The 16,543-nt window shown below is 44.5% G+C and overlaps 1 protein-coding gene and 1 long non-coding RNA gene across 4 annotated transcripts in view; one reads left to right on the forward strand and one right to left on the reverse strand.

Moving 5' to 3' along the window:
* The window catches only part of Sox5 (SRY-box transcription factor 5), a 955,415-nt gene that overhangs the window by 477,159 nt on the left and 461,713 nt on the right, over positions 1-16,543 (reverse strand). The window lies entirely within an intron of this gene.
* Positions 736-15,812, forward strand: LOC120102510 (uncharacterized). The gene is made up of 3 exons (XR_005504192.2): positions 736-2,763; positions 4,866-4,956; positions 11,419-15,812. It is a non-coding gene; the product is annotated as an uncharacterized LOC120102510 (long non-coding RNA).

Here is a 16,543-nt window from a genome sequence, read left to right on the forward strand (position 1 = left end):
CGCGCCAAATAATTCATTTCTGCAGATTTTAACAATCAATATGGAACGCCATATGAGAGCTATGGCTCCAACAGTCTGTATCAATCAGGAAGATTGGCAGCGGCAAACGACACAGACCAGTTTTTGTCATGCAACCGCAGTCAGCTTTGCGCTCTACACGTAACCGAGGCTCGCTGTGGTACTTTCCCGACACGGTACACGGTCCTTTCCAAGCTCTGCTTCCAGCACACCCAAGGGCTTTTCTGAACCAAACCTGACTGCAAACCTTTGGGGACTGGCACGCCGTCCTCAAGACGCTCCTTGTTTCTTTCCAAAGGCTGCATCTTTAATGCATTATATTGGGTTTTTCCCATCACACATGGAATGTGTGAAATGTCTAAACTCCTCCTCACTTATCGAAATGGAACGCTGGCAGCCAACAGTTAGCTGTTGGAGACTCGCTGAAGGAAAAAAAAAAAAACGATCAGGCCCTTTCTAGATATGATTGCGAGAGGTGCTGGTGCCAAGATAGAGATCTCAGCCCTCATCACACGCGAAATCAATATGTATGCTTCACCCCGGAAAGAAGGCTACCTTGGAAATAATTAATAAAACATCAAAGGTGGAGGCAACTTCAGAAATCCGCATGAGACCAAAATGTTGGAGGCAATTAAAAGAAATTACTAATTCATACAAAGCGATACTTCCCTTTGAAAGGTACTTTTCAGACGCAAATAAATAAATATATATACACACACACACACATAGACACAGCAAAGGGAAGACTGAAGTTAAGCTTCAAAATGGCAATTTAAAAACCTTAACATATTCAACAGCCATTCAGAACGCTACATTAAACACATAAACTCTGAAAACCCTTAGAATAGCACGCGGAGATATTTAAATAATACCAGAACCCATGAAGAGCTCTGAGCGCTGTATGTTTACGTAGTGACAATGCAAAGACGTATTATTAGACTTGGGGAAAAGACTGTGTGTCAAGGACTCAGTAGTGCAGCCGGTGGACACGGCCCAGTGACACTCATCTGTCAGAGGCACGTCACTCTTACAAGTCAACGCCCACGTGGCTCTCACCATAAAATCCCTGGTGGACGGTGTATTTTTAAAATACGGATCTAAAAGAGGTGCCTGGGAAGCCACTAGTTACAGAGAGTAGAGGGCAGGGGTCATAATTCCAGGTAGAAGAAACCTGCAGTGTTTTGAGGAAGACAAGCCAGAAGACAGAGTGTGTCACAGAGGAGGAAATGCTTACTTATCTTCTAAAACAAGCCCTTAGTATTGAGTTTGGGGCTGTGCGAGACTACAGGCTGCCTGACCTGCAGGGGTTGGGCTCTGTAGGGATGAGTTAGAGAATGTTCTAGTTTCTAGGTTCAGAGGACTTACTGTAGCCAGCTAGAAATCATGGGAGGTTTTCTACCAAGGAGAAACACAAAGATTTAGATTTCCATGTGCCCAGGAGCACGGGTGCACACACACAGACACACACACACACACACACAAACACACACACACACACACACACGTGTATTGGAAGCAATTGAAAGAAGTTACTAATTTATACAGAGAGATATGTCTCTCTGAAATGTATTCATGTGCGTGTGCACATGTATATGCATGTGTGTAAGGATGGGCGTAGATTCAGGGACACCAAAGGACTAGCTTAGGTGTGAAGAAGACACCACACATCTGCTCTTTGATACAAGGATTACCTCTGGCCTAGAGACTGCCTAGCACCTAAGACGGCCTGCTGGTGAGGCTGAGATATACATTTGTCTCAGCCTCCCCAACAGTGGCATGATAGGTCTATGCCGCCCATCGGCTTGTTAGTGCAAACTCTGGGCATTTCATCGAGATCGTATGCTTGTAAGGCAAGCACTCTACCCTGCACCATTACCTCCACCCATAGAGGCTTACACTGTTAAAGATCACTGGTGAGTTATCATTGAGACAAGGGGGCCTGCAACAGGACACAGAAGGAGAACTCTAGCCAGGCAGAGGTCATCTTGTGTAGAGAATGTGATGGCTACTCCCAGCTGTCCACTTGACTACCTCTGGAATGGACCACCATCCAGAAATCGAGGGTTCACCTGTGATCCGGGTCTTGAGTCTGGAAGACACAGACTTCTAATCTGGATCTTGAGGGATAGTGGCCATGAATGCTTAGGCCCAGGCAAGGTGGTACACACCTTTAATCCCAGGAGACAGAGGCAAGCAGATCTCTGAGTTTGAGACCAGCTTAGGACAGAGCAAGTTCCAGAAAAAGAACAGCTGTTTAATTATATATATAATTTTAGTCTTCTAGCATATATGATGGCCTTATACATTAGATATATTTGACTAAGCTTTCTTAATAAAATCTCACTTTCTCTGGAAATGAGGAAATGGCAAGTTTTATTCTCAGAAGAGAATTTCTAAAGCAGAGATTAAGAGAATCAACCCTCTCTCTTTTCTCTTTAGCATTTATCATGGACATCTGAGGCTTGGCAAAATCTACAGAGATTTCCAAACACAGAGTCTCCGTCGTCCACATCGAGTAGCTGGGGTAAGTGTCACAACATGGACTTGGACAGAACTGTGAAAGGAAGCGAGGGTATGTTTGACGTGGCGAGATGCTTTCGTCATAGAACTAAAGTCCAAGAGTTGCTTTAGGGAGGACCCAGCCAGGCCCCGCCTTTTAAAGATAGAGCAGTGCCTTGACGTCTGCCTGAGAAAGTGGCTTGCCCAGCCACAGTTCCCCTGAGGGAAGGACTGGCTACTGTGGCGGTAAGAGACTGAGTTAACTGTTAGCTCATGACTGTAACTCTTAACAACCCTACAACTCTTCATTTAAGAACTTAAATCTAGTTGTGAAATTGAAATAATTTAAGCTATTTTTTCACAGTTCTGGGTGACAAAAATATTGATGTTTCTTTAAAAATATATTCTTACTACATGAAAGGAACATTGATTTTGTCCACGAGGCTGCATCAGTTATCTCTAATACTTCAATGACAAAGAAACAAGTATTTTTTCCATCTTCATTTTAAGTCATTAATTAAAATCACCATTCCTTTGGATCACATGTATACATTGATGTATGTGTATGTTCATGCATGTGTATCTGTATGACTATCTCCTACCTCACATATATACATGTTTGTATATGCTTGTACATGTATGTATGTGTATGTATCTGTATGACTATTCCCTACCTCACATGTATACACATATGTATGTGCATATACATGTGTGTATCTGTATGACTACCTCCTACCTCACATGTATATACATATGTATGTGCATGTACATGTGTGTGTATCTGTATGTCTATCTCCTACCTCACATATATACATGTATGTATGTTTATGTACATGCATGTATCTGTCTGTCTGTCTGTCTCCTAGCTACCCAGCTGTCTAGTGAGGAAGATTGACCATTCATGCTATTAATGATTTACGTGGTAAAGTATAATCGAACCAGTTAACCCTTTGTTTTGGGGTATCCACTTTTAATACTTTAATAGTATATCTTGACAATAATCTGTACCTTAATAAATTATTAAGCAATTATAACACAGCAGCCTTTCGGCACCATTATTCCACGATAGAACTAAAAAGCAACTGGGAGATAAACGTTCTGCATTTTCTTGAATGGCATTTATGTCAAGTATGTGGGGCAAACCTCAAATTCATGATAAACTATTTTAACTTCAGGAATAAGTATGTATTATTTTTATGTCCTGTTTTTCCAAAACAAACAAACAAACAAACAAACCAAACAAAACAACACCAAAAGAAACTTTCATCAAAATTTTGATGAAGTTACTGAGAAAGTAAACTAGTGAGTTCCCCAAACTTGTTTTTTTAGAGGATATTGAACACGCAAAATGACATTGCAGTAGCTGAGAGAAAGCAGCTAAGGCCTGGTGCGTTTTAGTCAGAAGTAGCATTAAAATTACCCATAACCAGAACACGTGGCTATCTGGGAACATATTTAGTCTGGATTAATCATCGTATGACTGTCACATTAAGCTCCATAAATAAATGTTTAACTTCTAATCCAAATTGCTTCGTGCTAGCTAAGTGTAACAGTTTTATGTATCTCCCATAATATATAGGACGGTGTTTGTTCAACTTCCTGAATTCCTAGAAATATCATACTTCTTAAACAAATGCGACTGGGGCTAAGTTGCCCTTACTCTCCTTTGTGTGGGTTCTTATGTGCTTCAAGCTCTTTCTCGTGGCATGGAATTTTCTCTTTTTTTGCTAGCACTGGCTTCTATTGTCCTCTGCAAACTTCGCCCAGTACTTTGGACTTTGTTGAGTTTCCCAATGTTTGAAGGTCTGCTGGCTCCCTCTTTGAACCGTCAGTCACTGATGTGGTAAAGCAGTGTCTGCTGCTTTGGGGTGGACCTGTGAATTTTGTAGGTATGTGTCTCCTCAGGTTTCCACGGCTCTTTAGCATGCCATGAACAAATATTTAATAGGCCAACCGCATGGGCCAAAGTCTTTGTCTGCAGCAGCTGATCTATATGTTTATCTTTTTATCTATCATTCTATCATCTGTCTACCTACCTACCCACCCACCCACCCATCTACCCACATATCCACCTACCTACCTACCTACCTACCTACCAACCTACCTACCTGTCTCTGTCTCTGCCTCTCTAAACACAAGTCATGATGTCCCAAGAAATTTTAAACCCCTTTAAAGGAGACTCTCACATGCTGTTTGTACACAAATGTGGATCAGCTCAGATGGCCTCTGGAATTATTAATAGTAATACACCCGTGACTTGTGGCCTTAGTATTTAGGGCATCACAGTAAATTGCAGCGATGAGATAGAGAGAAACAGCACAGTGATCGTTTTTCTCTCTTTACCCCAGCTGATGGAGGAACCTTTGGAAGCAGAGCGGAGCTCACTGGCTTCCCCAGCTCCCTAGAGCTCTCAGTGCCACAGAACGCGCAGTCAGAGAGGTGAGGTCTTTTCATCACTCCTTCCAAAAAAAAAAAAAAAAAACAAAAAAAAAACCAGAAAGCTTAACGTCTGCGAAAAACTGACTTCATTTGATTTACTCTCCAAGACTGTTTTTTATTAAATATGTTTGACTGCTATCTCTAATTAAATGTAGAATTAATTTTGGCAAACTAACCACAGATGCAGTTTATGCTCAGTTTTATCAGACAGATTTATTTATAAGCTGTCAACTTCTTGAAAGACTTCATTTTGGAGCAGTTTTAAATTGCTAACAGTAGCTGTAAATGGGGCTACTGTTCTCTGGAACACTAAAGGAAGAAACGAGCTATAAATGTCCCCTCCATCTGTGAGGAATCATAAAACAATCACATTCCTTTATTTTTTTTTCCTCCGTAGGACCTTTATTAAATTAGTTCAACTCAATTAAAAATAACTTCAAAAACATTTCGGGCCTTTTGTTTCATGGAATAGTTGGAACTCTGGGCACGGAACGCCACCCTTTTAACTAATCCCTTTTACTAAACGGAGGAGAATAGCAGTATTGTGACTTCAGACAGTGCCTTTAAGGGTCTCTACTGTACCGAATTGAGGTCACTGCAAGACAATGCCCAACACCCAGTCTCCATTCAAACATTCTTCACAACTCTATCAAACGTGTCTTTCTTCCCCTTGGCCCGCTTTCTCCCAAGGCAGACTCAGGGGACAATGGAAAGGCCCCCAGCACCATTTATGGTCACCATATTTGCACATGACAAAGTCCATTCTTCCTAGTTTGCTAACACCCCCACCCCCTTCATCCCCTTACAAAGAGTGAACCCTGCCAGAGACTTTCCCACCATTACTGTTATTCAGACATCTTTGGTATTTAATGTGTTGTTGCAGGGCTGGTACCTGATGTCTGAGAAGTTCATTTGCTATTTCGGGGGACTGGGTAACCCGGCAGAGAATTAAATGCAGTCCCACTGTAGCCAGCCTAGGCACAATGGAGCCCAAAGCAGAGAGAAAGGGCACAGTCAGAACCATTACACCTTGTACTAGAGTTAGCATCATCAGGGCCATAAAGCGAACGGTGTAGCCGTGCACCATGGTGCCCCTGCCCCACGAGCGCTGTTTACTTTTGCTTTAGAGTTTTTATCGCCACAGCTAGAAACAAAACAAAATCAATTGCCCGTAAATTTTTCTCACCAGAGTTACCCCACCAAAGGAAAAAAAAAAAGGGAGTTGTACCCAAAGCATCTGCCTCTGAAGAACAAGAAGGAACACACATTTGTAAGCAGTGTCGCTGGGATGAAGATTTTAATTTTAATTAAGAAGGGGATTTGCAGGACAATTAGTGGGATGTGATATTCTCTTCGAGAAACAGTGCCCTGATTGAGAAATGCCATCCAAGTCAGAATGGGGCGCTTGGTGACTTGTTTCTGTGGGTTTCCATAGCTAATGAGAAGAAAAATGGGAAGAAGATAAAAATAGCTCACCTGGAACGCAGAAGCAGATGCGCTCCTCAGTGGTCCTGGGTCCCGACCTTCCCGGTCGTACACTCCATGCAGGTTACTACGAGTATCTGCACCACTGAGATTCGAGCAGGTGATCTGTGTGCCGTTGGTACGCATTCTGTGCTCTCACCCAGTTATTCTAAAACATTAATTACTGGGGCCAGGCCCTATCTTCGATTTTACCAACATCTAATCATATGACTTAATGACTTCACATTAAGCTTTCAGTTGTGTGCAACATGCTCACACACACACACACACACACACACACACACACACACTTAGGCACGCACATTTACGGAACGCCAAGTTTGCACCCGGTGTCTTCCAATCACGTGCAACCGCTGTGGTTCGTGGTCACAGTACTGACCTCCCAAAGTAGCCTAGAATGTTCCGGAAAGATGCACAATCAAAGAACTGCAGCTTCAGTATGGTGTGGAGGGTCATAGATATCGCAACACTGTAACCCTGGGCTTGACCTTAATTCCAAAACACAGGCGCTCAAAACTGTGATAGACACTGGGGAAACGTCTTTTGCTGATCATCCCTTCTCAAACCCAAGAGCACCAGAATAAGTCTTGTGGGGATGAAGGAGGAAGTTACCCTTGGGCCGTGGTCTGGGAGGGAAGTGTCCATGTGCAGGTATAGCATGCAAAAAATCAGAGGGGAAGGGGCTGGGGATTTAGCTCAGTGGTTAGAGCGCTTACCTAGGAAGCGCAAGGCCCTGGGTTCGGTCCCCAGCTCCGAAAAAAAAAAGAACCAAAAAAAAAAAAAATCAGAGGGGAAAGCACGAAAGATCGAAACACTGAGGAATCGGTGGTCCACTTCGCTTCTAATGAAGCCGTTTATCTGGTATCCGACCAAGGGGAGGTCAGGAAACCTAATCTGAGGTTATGTGCACTTAGCTAATCTTTAAGTGCCATCCTTAAATACACTTGATTGACAGAAAGGAATAGAAACAAAAACAAGCCTGCTTCAGGAGGTTGCCAGAGGAGAGATACAGACACATTGTTTTTTTCTTAGACATAAAGGGGGAGAGTATTAGAAAGGAAGGTGTGGTTCCAAAACCAGGCACAGGGGCCAAGAGGAGGACTGGGGGTGAGATGCTATCCAGAGGTCAAACCTGGCCAGATCTGCACCACTTAACCGCGTGGAATTACCCACGGAAGCTAACCATGTGACACTTGATCAGAAACAGTGGGAATAAACTCGAGAGAGAAGGCTTGGTTTGTGAGTGCATTCAGGAACCAGAAGGTGCAGGTCAACTCAAGGCTTACGTCAAACACTCTCCCAAGATTCATATTGGATATGTACCTCTATAGTCTGAGGAAGAGCCTCCAAATGTCTGCTGCAATGAGGTCGCCAGAGCAACGGAGTGATGCATAGACCTTCGGGAGGTTTCTAAGTCACGGCCAAAGAGCCCTCACAGACGAGACTCAGAGGTCCTCATAAAAGGCCTGAGCCATGTGAAGACATAGCATATCTTCAAGCAAGGAACAAAACACTATCCCCAAAAGAGGTCAGCCCCTCCCTGAACCTGATACTACCTCAGGCTGCCCCTTTCTCTTACAGTCAAGGCCCTGAATTCGTCACATATTTTTTCGCTGCTGTGAAAGCAATGAGAGTAGCCAATAAAGGCAACTGAAGGGAGGGAGGTTTGCAGAGCTGCTCTCACGTGGCACAGCCCGTCATGGTGCTGAGGCCACTGTTAGAGCAGTGGGCTGACCTCTGCTCTCGGAGAGTTGACTGGGACTGGACATGGAACTGGATGGCAAACCCTGCCTGGGGGGCAGTTTCCTTCAGCAAGCCTCAGGCTCCTAAAGGGCCCAAGGCTTGTCAGACGCAGCAACAGCTGGTAACCACGTGTTCAAATACCTGAGCTTGTGGGGAACATTCCATATCCGAAAGACACGGACATCCCAACTGTGGGAAACTCATTTCTGCAGTTTACGAACTGCCCAGTCTCTGCTGCTCTAACAGCATGGATGAGGGAATACAAGACCTAATTTTCCAAGGGGGGGGGGATTTGAGTGGGGCCTGGAGAGATGGCTCAGTGGTTAGGAGTACTGACTGCTCTTCCAGAGGTCCTGAGTTCAAGTCCCAGCAACCACATGGTGGCTCACAACCATCTGTAATGGGATCTGATGCCCTCTTCTGGTGTGCATGAAGACAGCTACAGTGTACTCATATAAAACAAATATATAACTAAATCTTAAGACCTAAGATTCCTGATTATTTATTTTGTTCCTTTATTGTCTCTTAGTGAAAGCCTTCGTTAATTCCATTATCTTTTGAACTATTTTATTATTTACTTGTGTGTATGAATGTGTGTGCATGTGTGTGTGTGTGCATGTGTGTATGTGTGTGTACATGTGTGTATGTGTGTGAGAGTGTGTGTGTGTATACCTGTGTGTGTGTGTGTGAGTGTGTGTGTGAGTGTGTGGGGGCATGTGTATGTGTGTGTATGTGTATACCTGTGTGTGTGTGTGTGAGTGTGTGTGTGAGTGTGTGGGGGCATGTGTATGTGTGTGTATGTGTGTACATGTGTGTATGTGTGTGTGTGTGGGCATGTGTATGTGTGTGTATGTGTGTACATGTGTGTATGTGTGTGTGTGTGGGCATGTGTATGTGTGTGTATGTGTGTACATGTGTGTATGTGTGTGTGTGTGTGGGCATGTGTATATGTGTGTATGTGTGTATATATGTGCAGGTGTCTGCAGAGGTCAGCAGAGGGCATGGGATTCCTTGAACTAGAATTACAGACATCTGTGAGAGACTGACATAGATGCAGGGGACCAGACTCTAGTCCTCTGAAAGAGCGTCAAGAAACATTCACCTGGGAGCCACCTCTCCAGCCCCTATTCCTCCAGTTCTTCAGAGGGAAGTTTTATTTAACATGGGTGCTTGGTACATTTTGTTTGACACAACATTGTGTGAGAAAAGATTAGGAATATAATACAAAGACAGTGGACTCCTACCAGTCACGGCAACACTGCTATTCGATTACCTTGACCTCAGCAAGCTCCTGTTCACACAGCTTCCATCTACAACTTCTATGAACTCAAAAAGCTCAATTGTCCCTTTGCTGTTTGCTTGGTTTCTGTTGTTTTTTGTTTGGTTGGTTGATTTGTTATTTTGCTCTGAGGTCTCCATGTAGCCCGGACCAGACGACCTCCTAGCTCTACTCCATCCTCTTTATTGTAGTCCTGTAACGTTAGCCTTGCCATATTGATATATGTATTGTATATTGATTGTATGCTAAATCTTAACTATGGTCATCTTTGTGACAAAATGGAGCTTTGAGATAATTACATTCATGTAGTCGTTTGGATATCAGCCTTATCTGCCTTACTTGCCCTCCCACAACCCCGGAGGAAAGGCCACCGACACACACTCAGAAGCACTCCAAGGAGCTCAGATCCTTCAAATCTACAAAGACCACCTAAAAATTATGGGCACTCTCACTAGATGTATGAGAATTAAAGCAGCAGACATGGAAGGCCTTAACTATCCTGCCTAATGTGAGAGTTTAAATAAGAATGCCACCCATCCCCTGCCATAGGCTCCTATAGTCAAATGCCTGGTCACCAGAGAGCTGAACTCTTCATAGAATCGGAAGGATTGGGAGGTGTGGCTTTGTTGAAGGAGGTGTGTCACTGGGGTAGGCTTTGAGGTTTCAAAATCCTATGCCAGGTCCAATCTCTGTCTCTGTCCCCACCCTGTCCCCCCAACCCCTGCCCTCTCCAACTACTTCTCTAGCACCACACCTGCCTGTTACCATGCTCCCTGCCATGATGATAATGGACTAAGGCTCTAAAATGGCAAGCAAGCCCCCAGCTAAATGTTTTCCTCTAAAAGAGTTGCTTTGGTCGTGGTGTCTCTTCACAGCATTAGAGCAGTGGCTAAAACACACAATAACTGTGCAAATAAAAAGGAAGACTGGGCCTACTGACCCGACAGGCACAAAGTGAGGCTGGCCTGGCGAGCCAGGCTCCCATGCACCACAGCTCATCCATGTAGCAGGCTCTTCGAGGCTGTGAAACACACGTGAGCTTCCTAGTAGAGCCATCCCACGTGTGGATATGCTCCCTCACTTAGGGACCCAGGACCCTGCAGATCAGACCACACCACCATTTCTGCTTCGCAGAGGTAAACCAGGCAGGAGGCCCCTACTCTTCACCCAGATGAGTCCCCACCAGTACGGAGCATATATACACAGTGTAATCTAAGCTGACCTTTCATTAGGATTTAATCGTGCTGGTTATTTGACAATAGCATGCACGTGTATTGAAGGTTGCAGGTGACATAGGCTAAACCTCTCATTCGTTTATGTGGCTACTGCTTACCACAAGGACCGGGGAGGTGCGCAGATGTTGTGATCAATGCTCTCCCATCTTCACAGCTGGGAGAAGGAAAGGTTTTTCAATTTGGAAAGCAAATTCATGGTCATCCGCTGAAACAGGAGTATTTACTTAAAAAAAAAAAAAAAAAAAAAAACATGGGCAAGAAAATCAACTCTAAAAGTTTCTCTCTCCTCCACCCACCCCTTGTCAAATAAAAACTTACTAATCACCTTAAATTAGTGAAGTCATTCCCCCAGGTGACACAAACATTGTAAGTAGTCCACACAGACACGCAAGAATATACCGCACGCCATCATTCTTGGTAGTAAACCACTCCAGAAAGAGCTTCTTAAGCTTGTTTCTCCAAATCGACTTTCCTTTCGAGCACTAAAGAAAGCCAAGAGTATTCGAAATGTGTTGTCAAACGTTCTACCTGTTCCTGTGTGTCCTTACTAAAGACATTCGGCTGTTAGGAGAGGGAATGTACTTTCCACGGTTCTCATTGTCAAAACACTCCCAGAGTGTAAGAGAGGAGGGGCTGGAAACAGCTGAAGAGCCTATGGTAGGAATAATTAGTGCAGGCTGCTAAAGCAACGTGTACCCTTTGCATTTTATTTCCTGTCAGAAATGATCATAGAAACAACCCAGGGTACAGTGACTGGTGCTGGAAAGCGTGGGAAACTCCTGCCGGAACGGGAAATCCACAGCCTTCTTTGAAAAGTAAGCTTCGAGCTACAGACTGTGGACTACAGAACTTTGAGAGCACCAGAAGGGAAAACGGGACAAGGAGAGGGCAAAGAGGGAGATGAGAAGAAAGAAGGGCAGGAGGACGAGCGGGAGGGAGAGGGGGAGGAAGAGACGAGGAATAACGGAGAAAAGTGGAGGGAAGGGGGTCCAAAGAGAGCCCCAGCTTTCAGCACAGCATATCTCACCCTATAATTTAGGCGCCCCACCCAAATGCAAGAAGGGTGAGGCAGATCCTCAAACTCAATGGACACAGACCGCCATCTTTAGCTCTGTCTCGTGGTCTGAGAGTATTTCTGAGACGTCGATCAGAGTTCTGAGATCACTCGACAAAATGCCCTGATTTGAAAAACAAAATCACCTTTTTATCCTTAATTTTTCCAACACGTCTTTAATTAAGTCAGTGCTAAGAACCTCTGCCTATGTCTTCCCATGTGGAACAATGCTCAGACAACAGCGCTACACACAAATCATGCCAGTAAAGACCATCAGATGAGAGGCCTCTTTCTCCATTTATGTAGTGCGTATTTTATAGCATGTATAAGATAATACTCCTGTCTCGTTTTACTTTTTGACAATACAACCGGTTGTAACAATTACTGTTCCCAAAGTTCCTGAGATTTTAATTATGGGGGAGTGAAATGAGTGAACACACAAGGTCACGTTAACGAATTGTCAAGGAAAGATGCTGCCTTCTCGTTACAGACCCCTCTGCCAGCATGCATATGTCATATGGAACAGAGACGTCCTTCTGCTTCCTGCTCACCTCTCCTCCTCATGGGCCCTTGCCTGCCTAGTCACAGGATGGAGCCAAGAGCCTAAGTGCACCGCCTACCAGTGCCGGGTGAATCCGCCTGGCTATGAAGACACCCCTGTCCATTTGCAAAAGACGAATGGCTAGATCTTCCATGCAATTGGACCAGAGAGGGTTTCCATTATAAATCTCGGCTGAGAACAAACACAAAAAAGCAGTTGTGACTGCTGTATAGCGTGTATAGAGTACAGTAAACCTTGAAATAAGTCCTGTTGAGTCCCCCTCACACGCACACCAGGTTATATGCTTCCTGCTCTGGGCTTTACTATGGGCCTAGCACCATGCATGCACCTTCTTTGGGGATAGATTCCTATTGTTTTTTTTCTTTTGGAAATCTTCCTTATAAGATACTCAATGCTATACCTCTCTTGGGCATATACCCAAAAGATGCCCCAACATATAAAAAAGACACGTGCTCCACTATGTTCATAGCAGCCTTATTTATAATAGCCAGAAGCTGGAAAGAACCCAGATACCCTTCAACAGAGGAATGGATACAGAAAATGTGGTACATCTACACAATGGAATATTACTCAGCTATCAAAAACAATGACTTTATGAAATTCGTAGGCAAATGGTTGGAACTGGAAAATATCATCCTGAGTGAGCTAACCCAAACACAGAAAGACATACATGGTATGCACTCACTGATAAGTGGCTATTAGCCCAAAGCTTGAATTACCCTAGATGCCTAGAACAAATGAAACTCAAGACGGATGATCAAAATGCGAATGCTTCACTCTTCTTTAAAAGGGGAACAAGAATACCTTTGGCAGGGAAGAGAGAGGCAAAGATTAAAACAGAGATTGAAGGAACACCCATTCAGAGCCTGCCCCACATGTGGCCCATACATATACAGCCACCCAATTAGACAAGATGGATGAAGCAAAGAAGTGCAGACCGACAGGAGCCGGATGTAGATCACTCCTGAGAGACACAGCCAGAATACAGCAAATACAGAGGCGAATGCCAGCAGCAAACCACTGAACTGAGAATAGGACCCCCGTTGAAGGAATCAGAGAAAGAACTGGAAGAGCTTGAAGGGGCTCGAGGCCCCATATGTACAACAATGCCAAGCAACCAGAGCTTCCAGGGACTAAGCCACTACCTAAAGACTATACATGGACTGACCTTGGACTCTGACCTCATAGGTAGTAAGAGCACCAGTGGAAGGGGAAGCCCTGGGTCCTGCTAAGACTGAACCCCCAGTGAACTAGACTGTGGAGGGGAGGGCGGCAATGGGGGGAGGGTTGGGAGGGGAACACCCATAAGGAAGGGGAAGGGGGAGGGGGATGTTTGCCCGGAGACCGGGAAAGGGAATAACACTCGAAATGTATATAAGAAATACTCAAGTTAATAAAAAAAATAAAATAAAATAAAAAGATAGTCAGTGGGGTCAGTATTTAAACATAGATTTCTCTAAATATTCATAATTGATATCTTCATTTCATACAAATTAGAGACAACAGTAAAAACACCCCGTATGGTCTTCCCCACCCTATCACAGGGGCTGCTAAGATGGCTCTGTAGTCCCTCCATCCTTCCGAAGGCTGAGTTTCTATTGATGTCCCACAATGTGTCCTCTGAAACACCAGGTCAGGAACTGCGTCTCCGTTATAGCTTACAAACACTAAACCGTCCAGATCTGCCTTTTCGTAACTCCCCCTTTATCGACTCTGGACTGTTGTCAACACCAACCTCCTAGACCCAAAAGCGTTGCTCTTACACGTCTTTTCAAATCAGTCAAGAAAAGAGAGTCGGATATAACGGCTCATGCCTTTAACTCAGTGCTTGGGACTGGGCAGACAGAACACTATGAGTTCAAAGCCAGTGTGGGCTGCATAGGGAGACCTCGCCTAAAAGAAAAGAGAGAGCACAAATTTTAGGAAAAGCATTATTTTAGTCCACTGACTTTCCCCTATTTTCTGTAATCAAGGGCTTTTTTGTCTTAACGACTGTTTCTGTGTGGTTATTTATGTATGTCGTGGGAAGTTTTTATTTATATAAGGGAAGTCTATCGATGGCTACTCTTTTGGAAGGTGATGCATTGTAGTTTATGAAGATATGGGTTAACAAGGATAATTAATTCCTAGTTGCTGGATGGAGGGAGCAGGTGGAGGAAGTCCCCACTGCTCGGTCATGAGAAATCTCTGTGGATAAACTGGAGGTCTGCTACTAATAAGCAGGTACCCAGCACACACACTCTCTTTTATGCTCCTGAAGACATGCCTCGCACACTTCTGTCTTTCCACCTTTCTCCGCAACCCTTGGCCTCCATATGAATGGAGCTACAGGCCCTTACACAAACATGTCATCTTACTGCCTGAGTCTGACATCCTTGGGCTTGAGTGTGTGTGTGTGGTGGGGCAGGGTGTGCCATTAGTGACATGACCCCTATAGAAACATAAGAAGGGGGCTTCCAATGTCTGTGACTACGTAGGAAGCTAGGCACACCATGTGTGCCTGTAATTCCAGTGCTAGAGGATGGAGATGGGAAGCTCTTCCATAATCGTTGGTGTGTGAGCATAGCCAAATGGATGAGCTCTGTGTTCAATGAGAGATCCTGTCTCAAAAAGTAAGGTGGGGAGTGAATGAGGACAGCATGGACATCGACCTTTGGCCTCTGCATGCACACATGTACATGTGTACACATGCATTGTACATGCTGTCACACATGCGAAATGACAGATAAGTAAATCAGAGGTCTTCAAACTTCTCAACCTCAGGACACTCCAGGGACATTAATGACCCCGTTGTCAATAGTCCAGTGACAGCCGTCAATTTTAATTAGATACAGAGGGCTGGAGAGAAAACTCAGCGGTTGAGAGCACTGACTGCTCTTCCAGAGGTCCTGAGTTCAAATCCCAGCAACCACATGGTGGCTCACAACCATCTGTAATGGGATCTGATCCCCTTTTCTGGTGTGTCTGAGGACAGCTACAGTGTACTCACATACATAAAATAAATTTGATAAAATTTCTTTTAAAAATAATAGATTCAGAACTTTGAAAGGAAAAGTGACATTCTTCATTGTCCTTTGGATGTCCCCTCATAAGATGGTTGCCTCCTGACACTGAACCATCTCCGGGCAGCTTCAGACTTCTGAGGGGAATGGGGTGGTTCACTATTCCCTTAATGCCTGGGGCACCTAATACACAACTACAGACGACTCGTTAAAGAGCAATGTATAGATGACACCAGTCATCCTCTCTGACTGAAGATGAAAATCCTGCTCCCCCTCCTCCAAAAGAGTCAGCACTGCCACCCTATAGAAGGAAAATATCCCTATGTGTTTCCAGAGTACAAAAATACCAACCAACTTAGAAGGTAAGAGGAAGACCATGTCTAGCTGATCACACAGCCCTTGTTTCATCCTTGTTTCGAACAAACTCCCTGTCCCCCTCCATAGGAGAGAGCAGATTTTTTTGCTGTTCAATCCAAAAAAAAAAAAAAACCCACAAAGAAGAACTGTGCCTCCCCTCCCCCAGCCTCTCTATACAGTCACCAGGACCCATCTGCATCACCGTCAGCCTTACCAATGACAGCTTTGCCAACTCCCCCACAAATTGATAGATTGGAAAGCCTGGCATGAAAATATTCATCCCCTGCCATTCCACAGAATAAGCTTGAAGTTTGAGACAGAGACCGGAATATTAGGGTCTTCTATATGGCTGTGCATATGCGCGGTTCCACGAACTTCGTTCAAAGAAGTAATTGAACCAAATGGGGAGATTCGATGTGTGCGCGTGCGTGCGTGCGTGCGTGTGGAATTATTTTCTGTAATGAACGACAGAGTGATGTTGTCATCTTTGACGAAGGTGGGAAATTGAGGCACAGAAGTACCCACTAGGCGATAAGCAAACAAGCATACGACACAGGGGAGGACTGGGACAATGCCCAAACCCCATGCCTCCTGCTTGGCTCTAAACACCAGACTGCCAGAGATGTGCGTCCCTGGAACCTTTCAAGAAGATCCCTGAGACACTAGGGTGAACCGAAGACGGACTCAGAACCCAGGGCCCACACGCCTGTATTTCTTTCTTTCTTGGGGCTTGTTGCCGCTGCGTCCCTTCATAATAATGGAAGTAACTACTGTGGCTTCCTGGTGTCTTTTATTTTCTTGGTTACTGTACGGCTTCTGCTGAGTAAGGATTATAAAGTCTGCCTATAGGTTACGTTTCTTCAGTTAAGG

The sequence above is a fragment of the Rattus norvegicus genome, chromosome 4 (genome assembly GCF_036323735.1).
Source record: "Rattus norvegicus strain BN/NHsdMcwi chromosome 4, GRCr8, whole genome shotgun sequence".
Taxonomy (NCBI): Eukaryota; Metazoa; Chordata; class Mammalia; order Rodentia; family Muridae; genus Rattus; species Rattus norvegicus.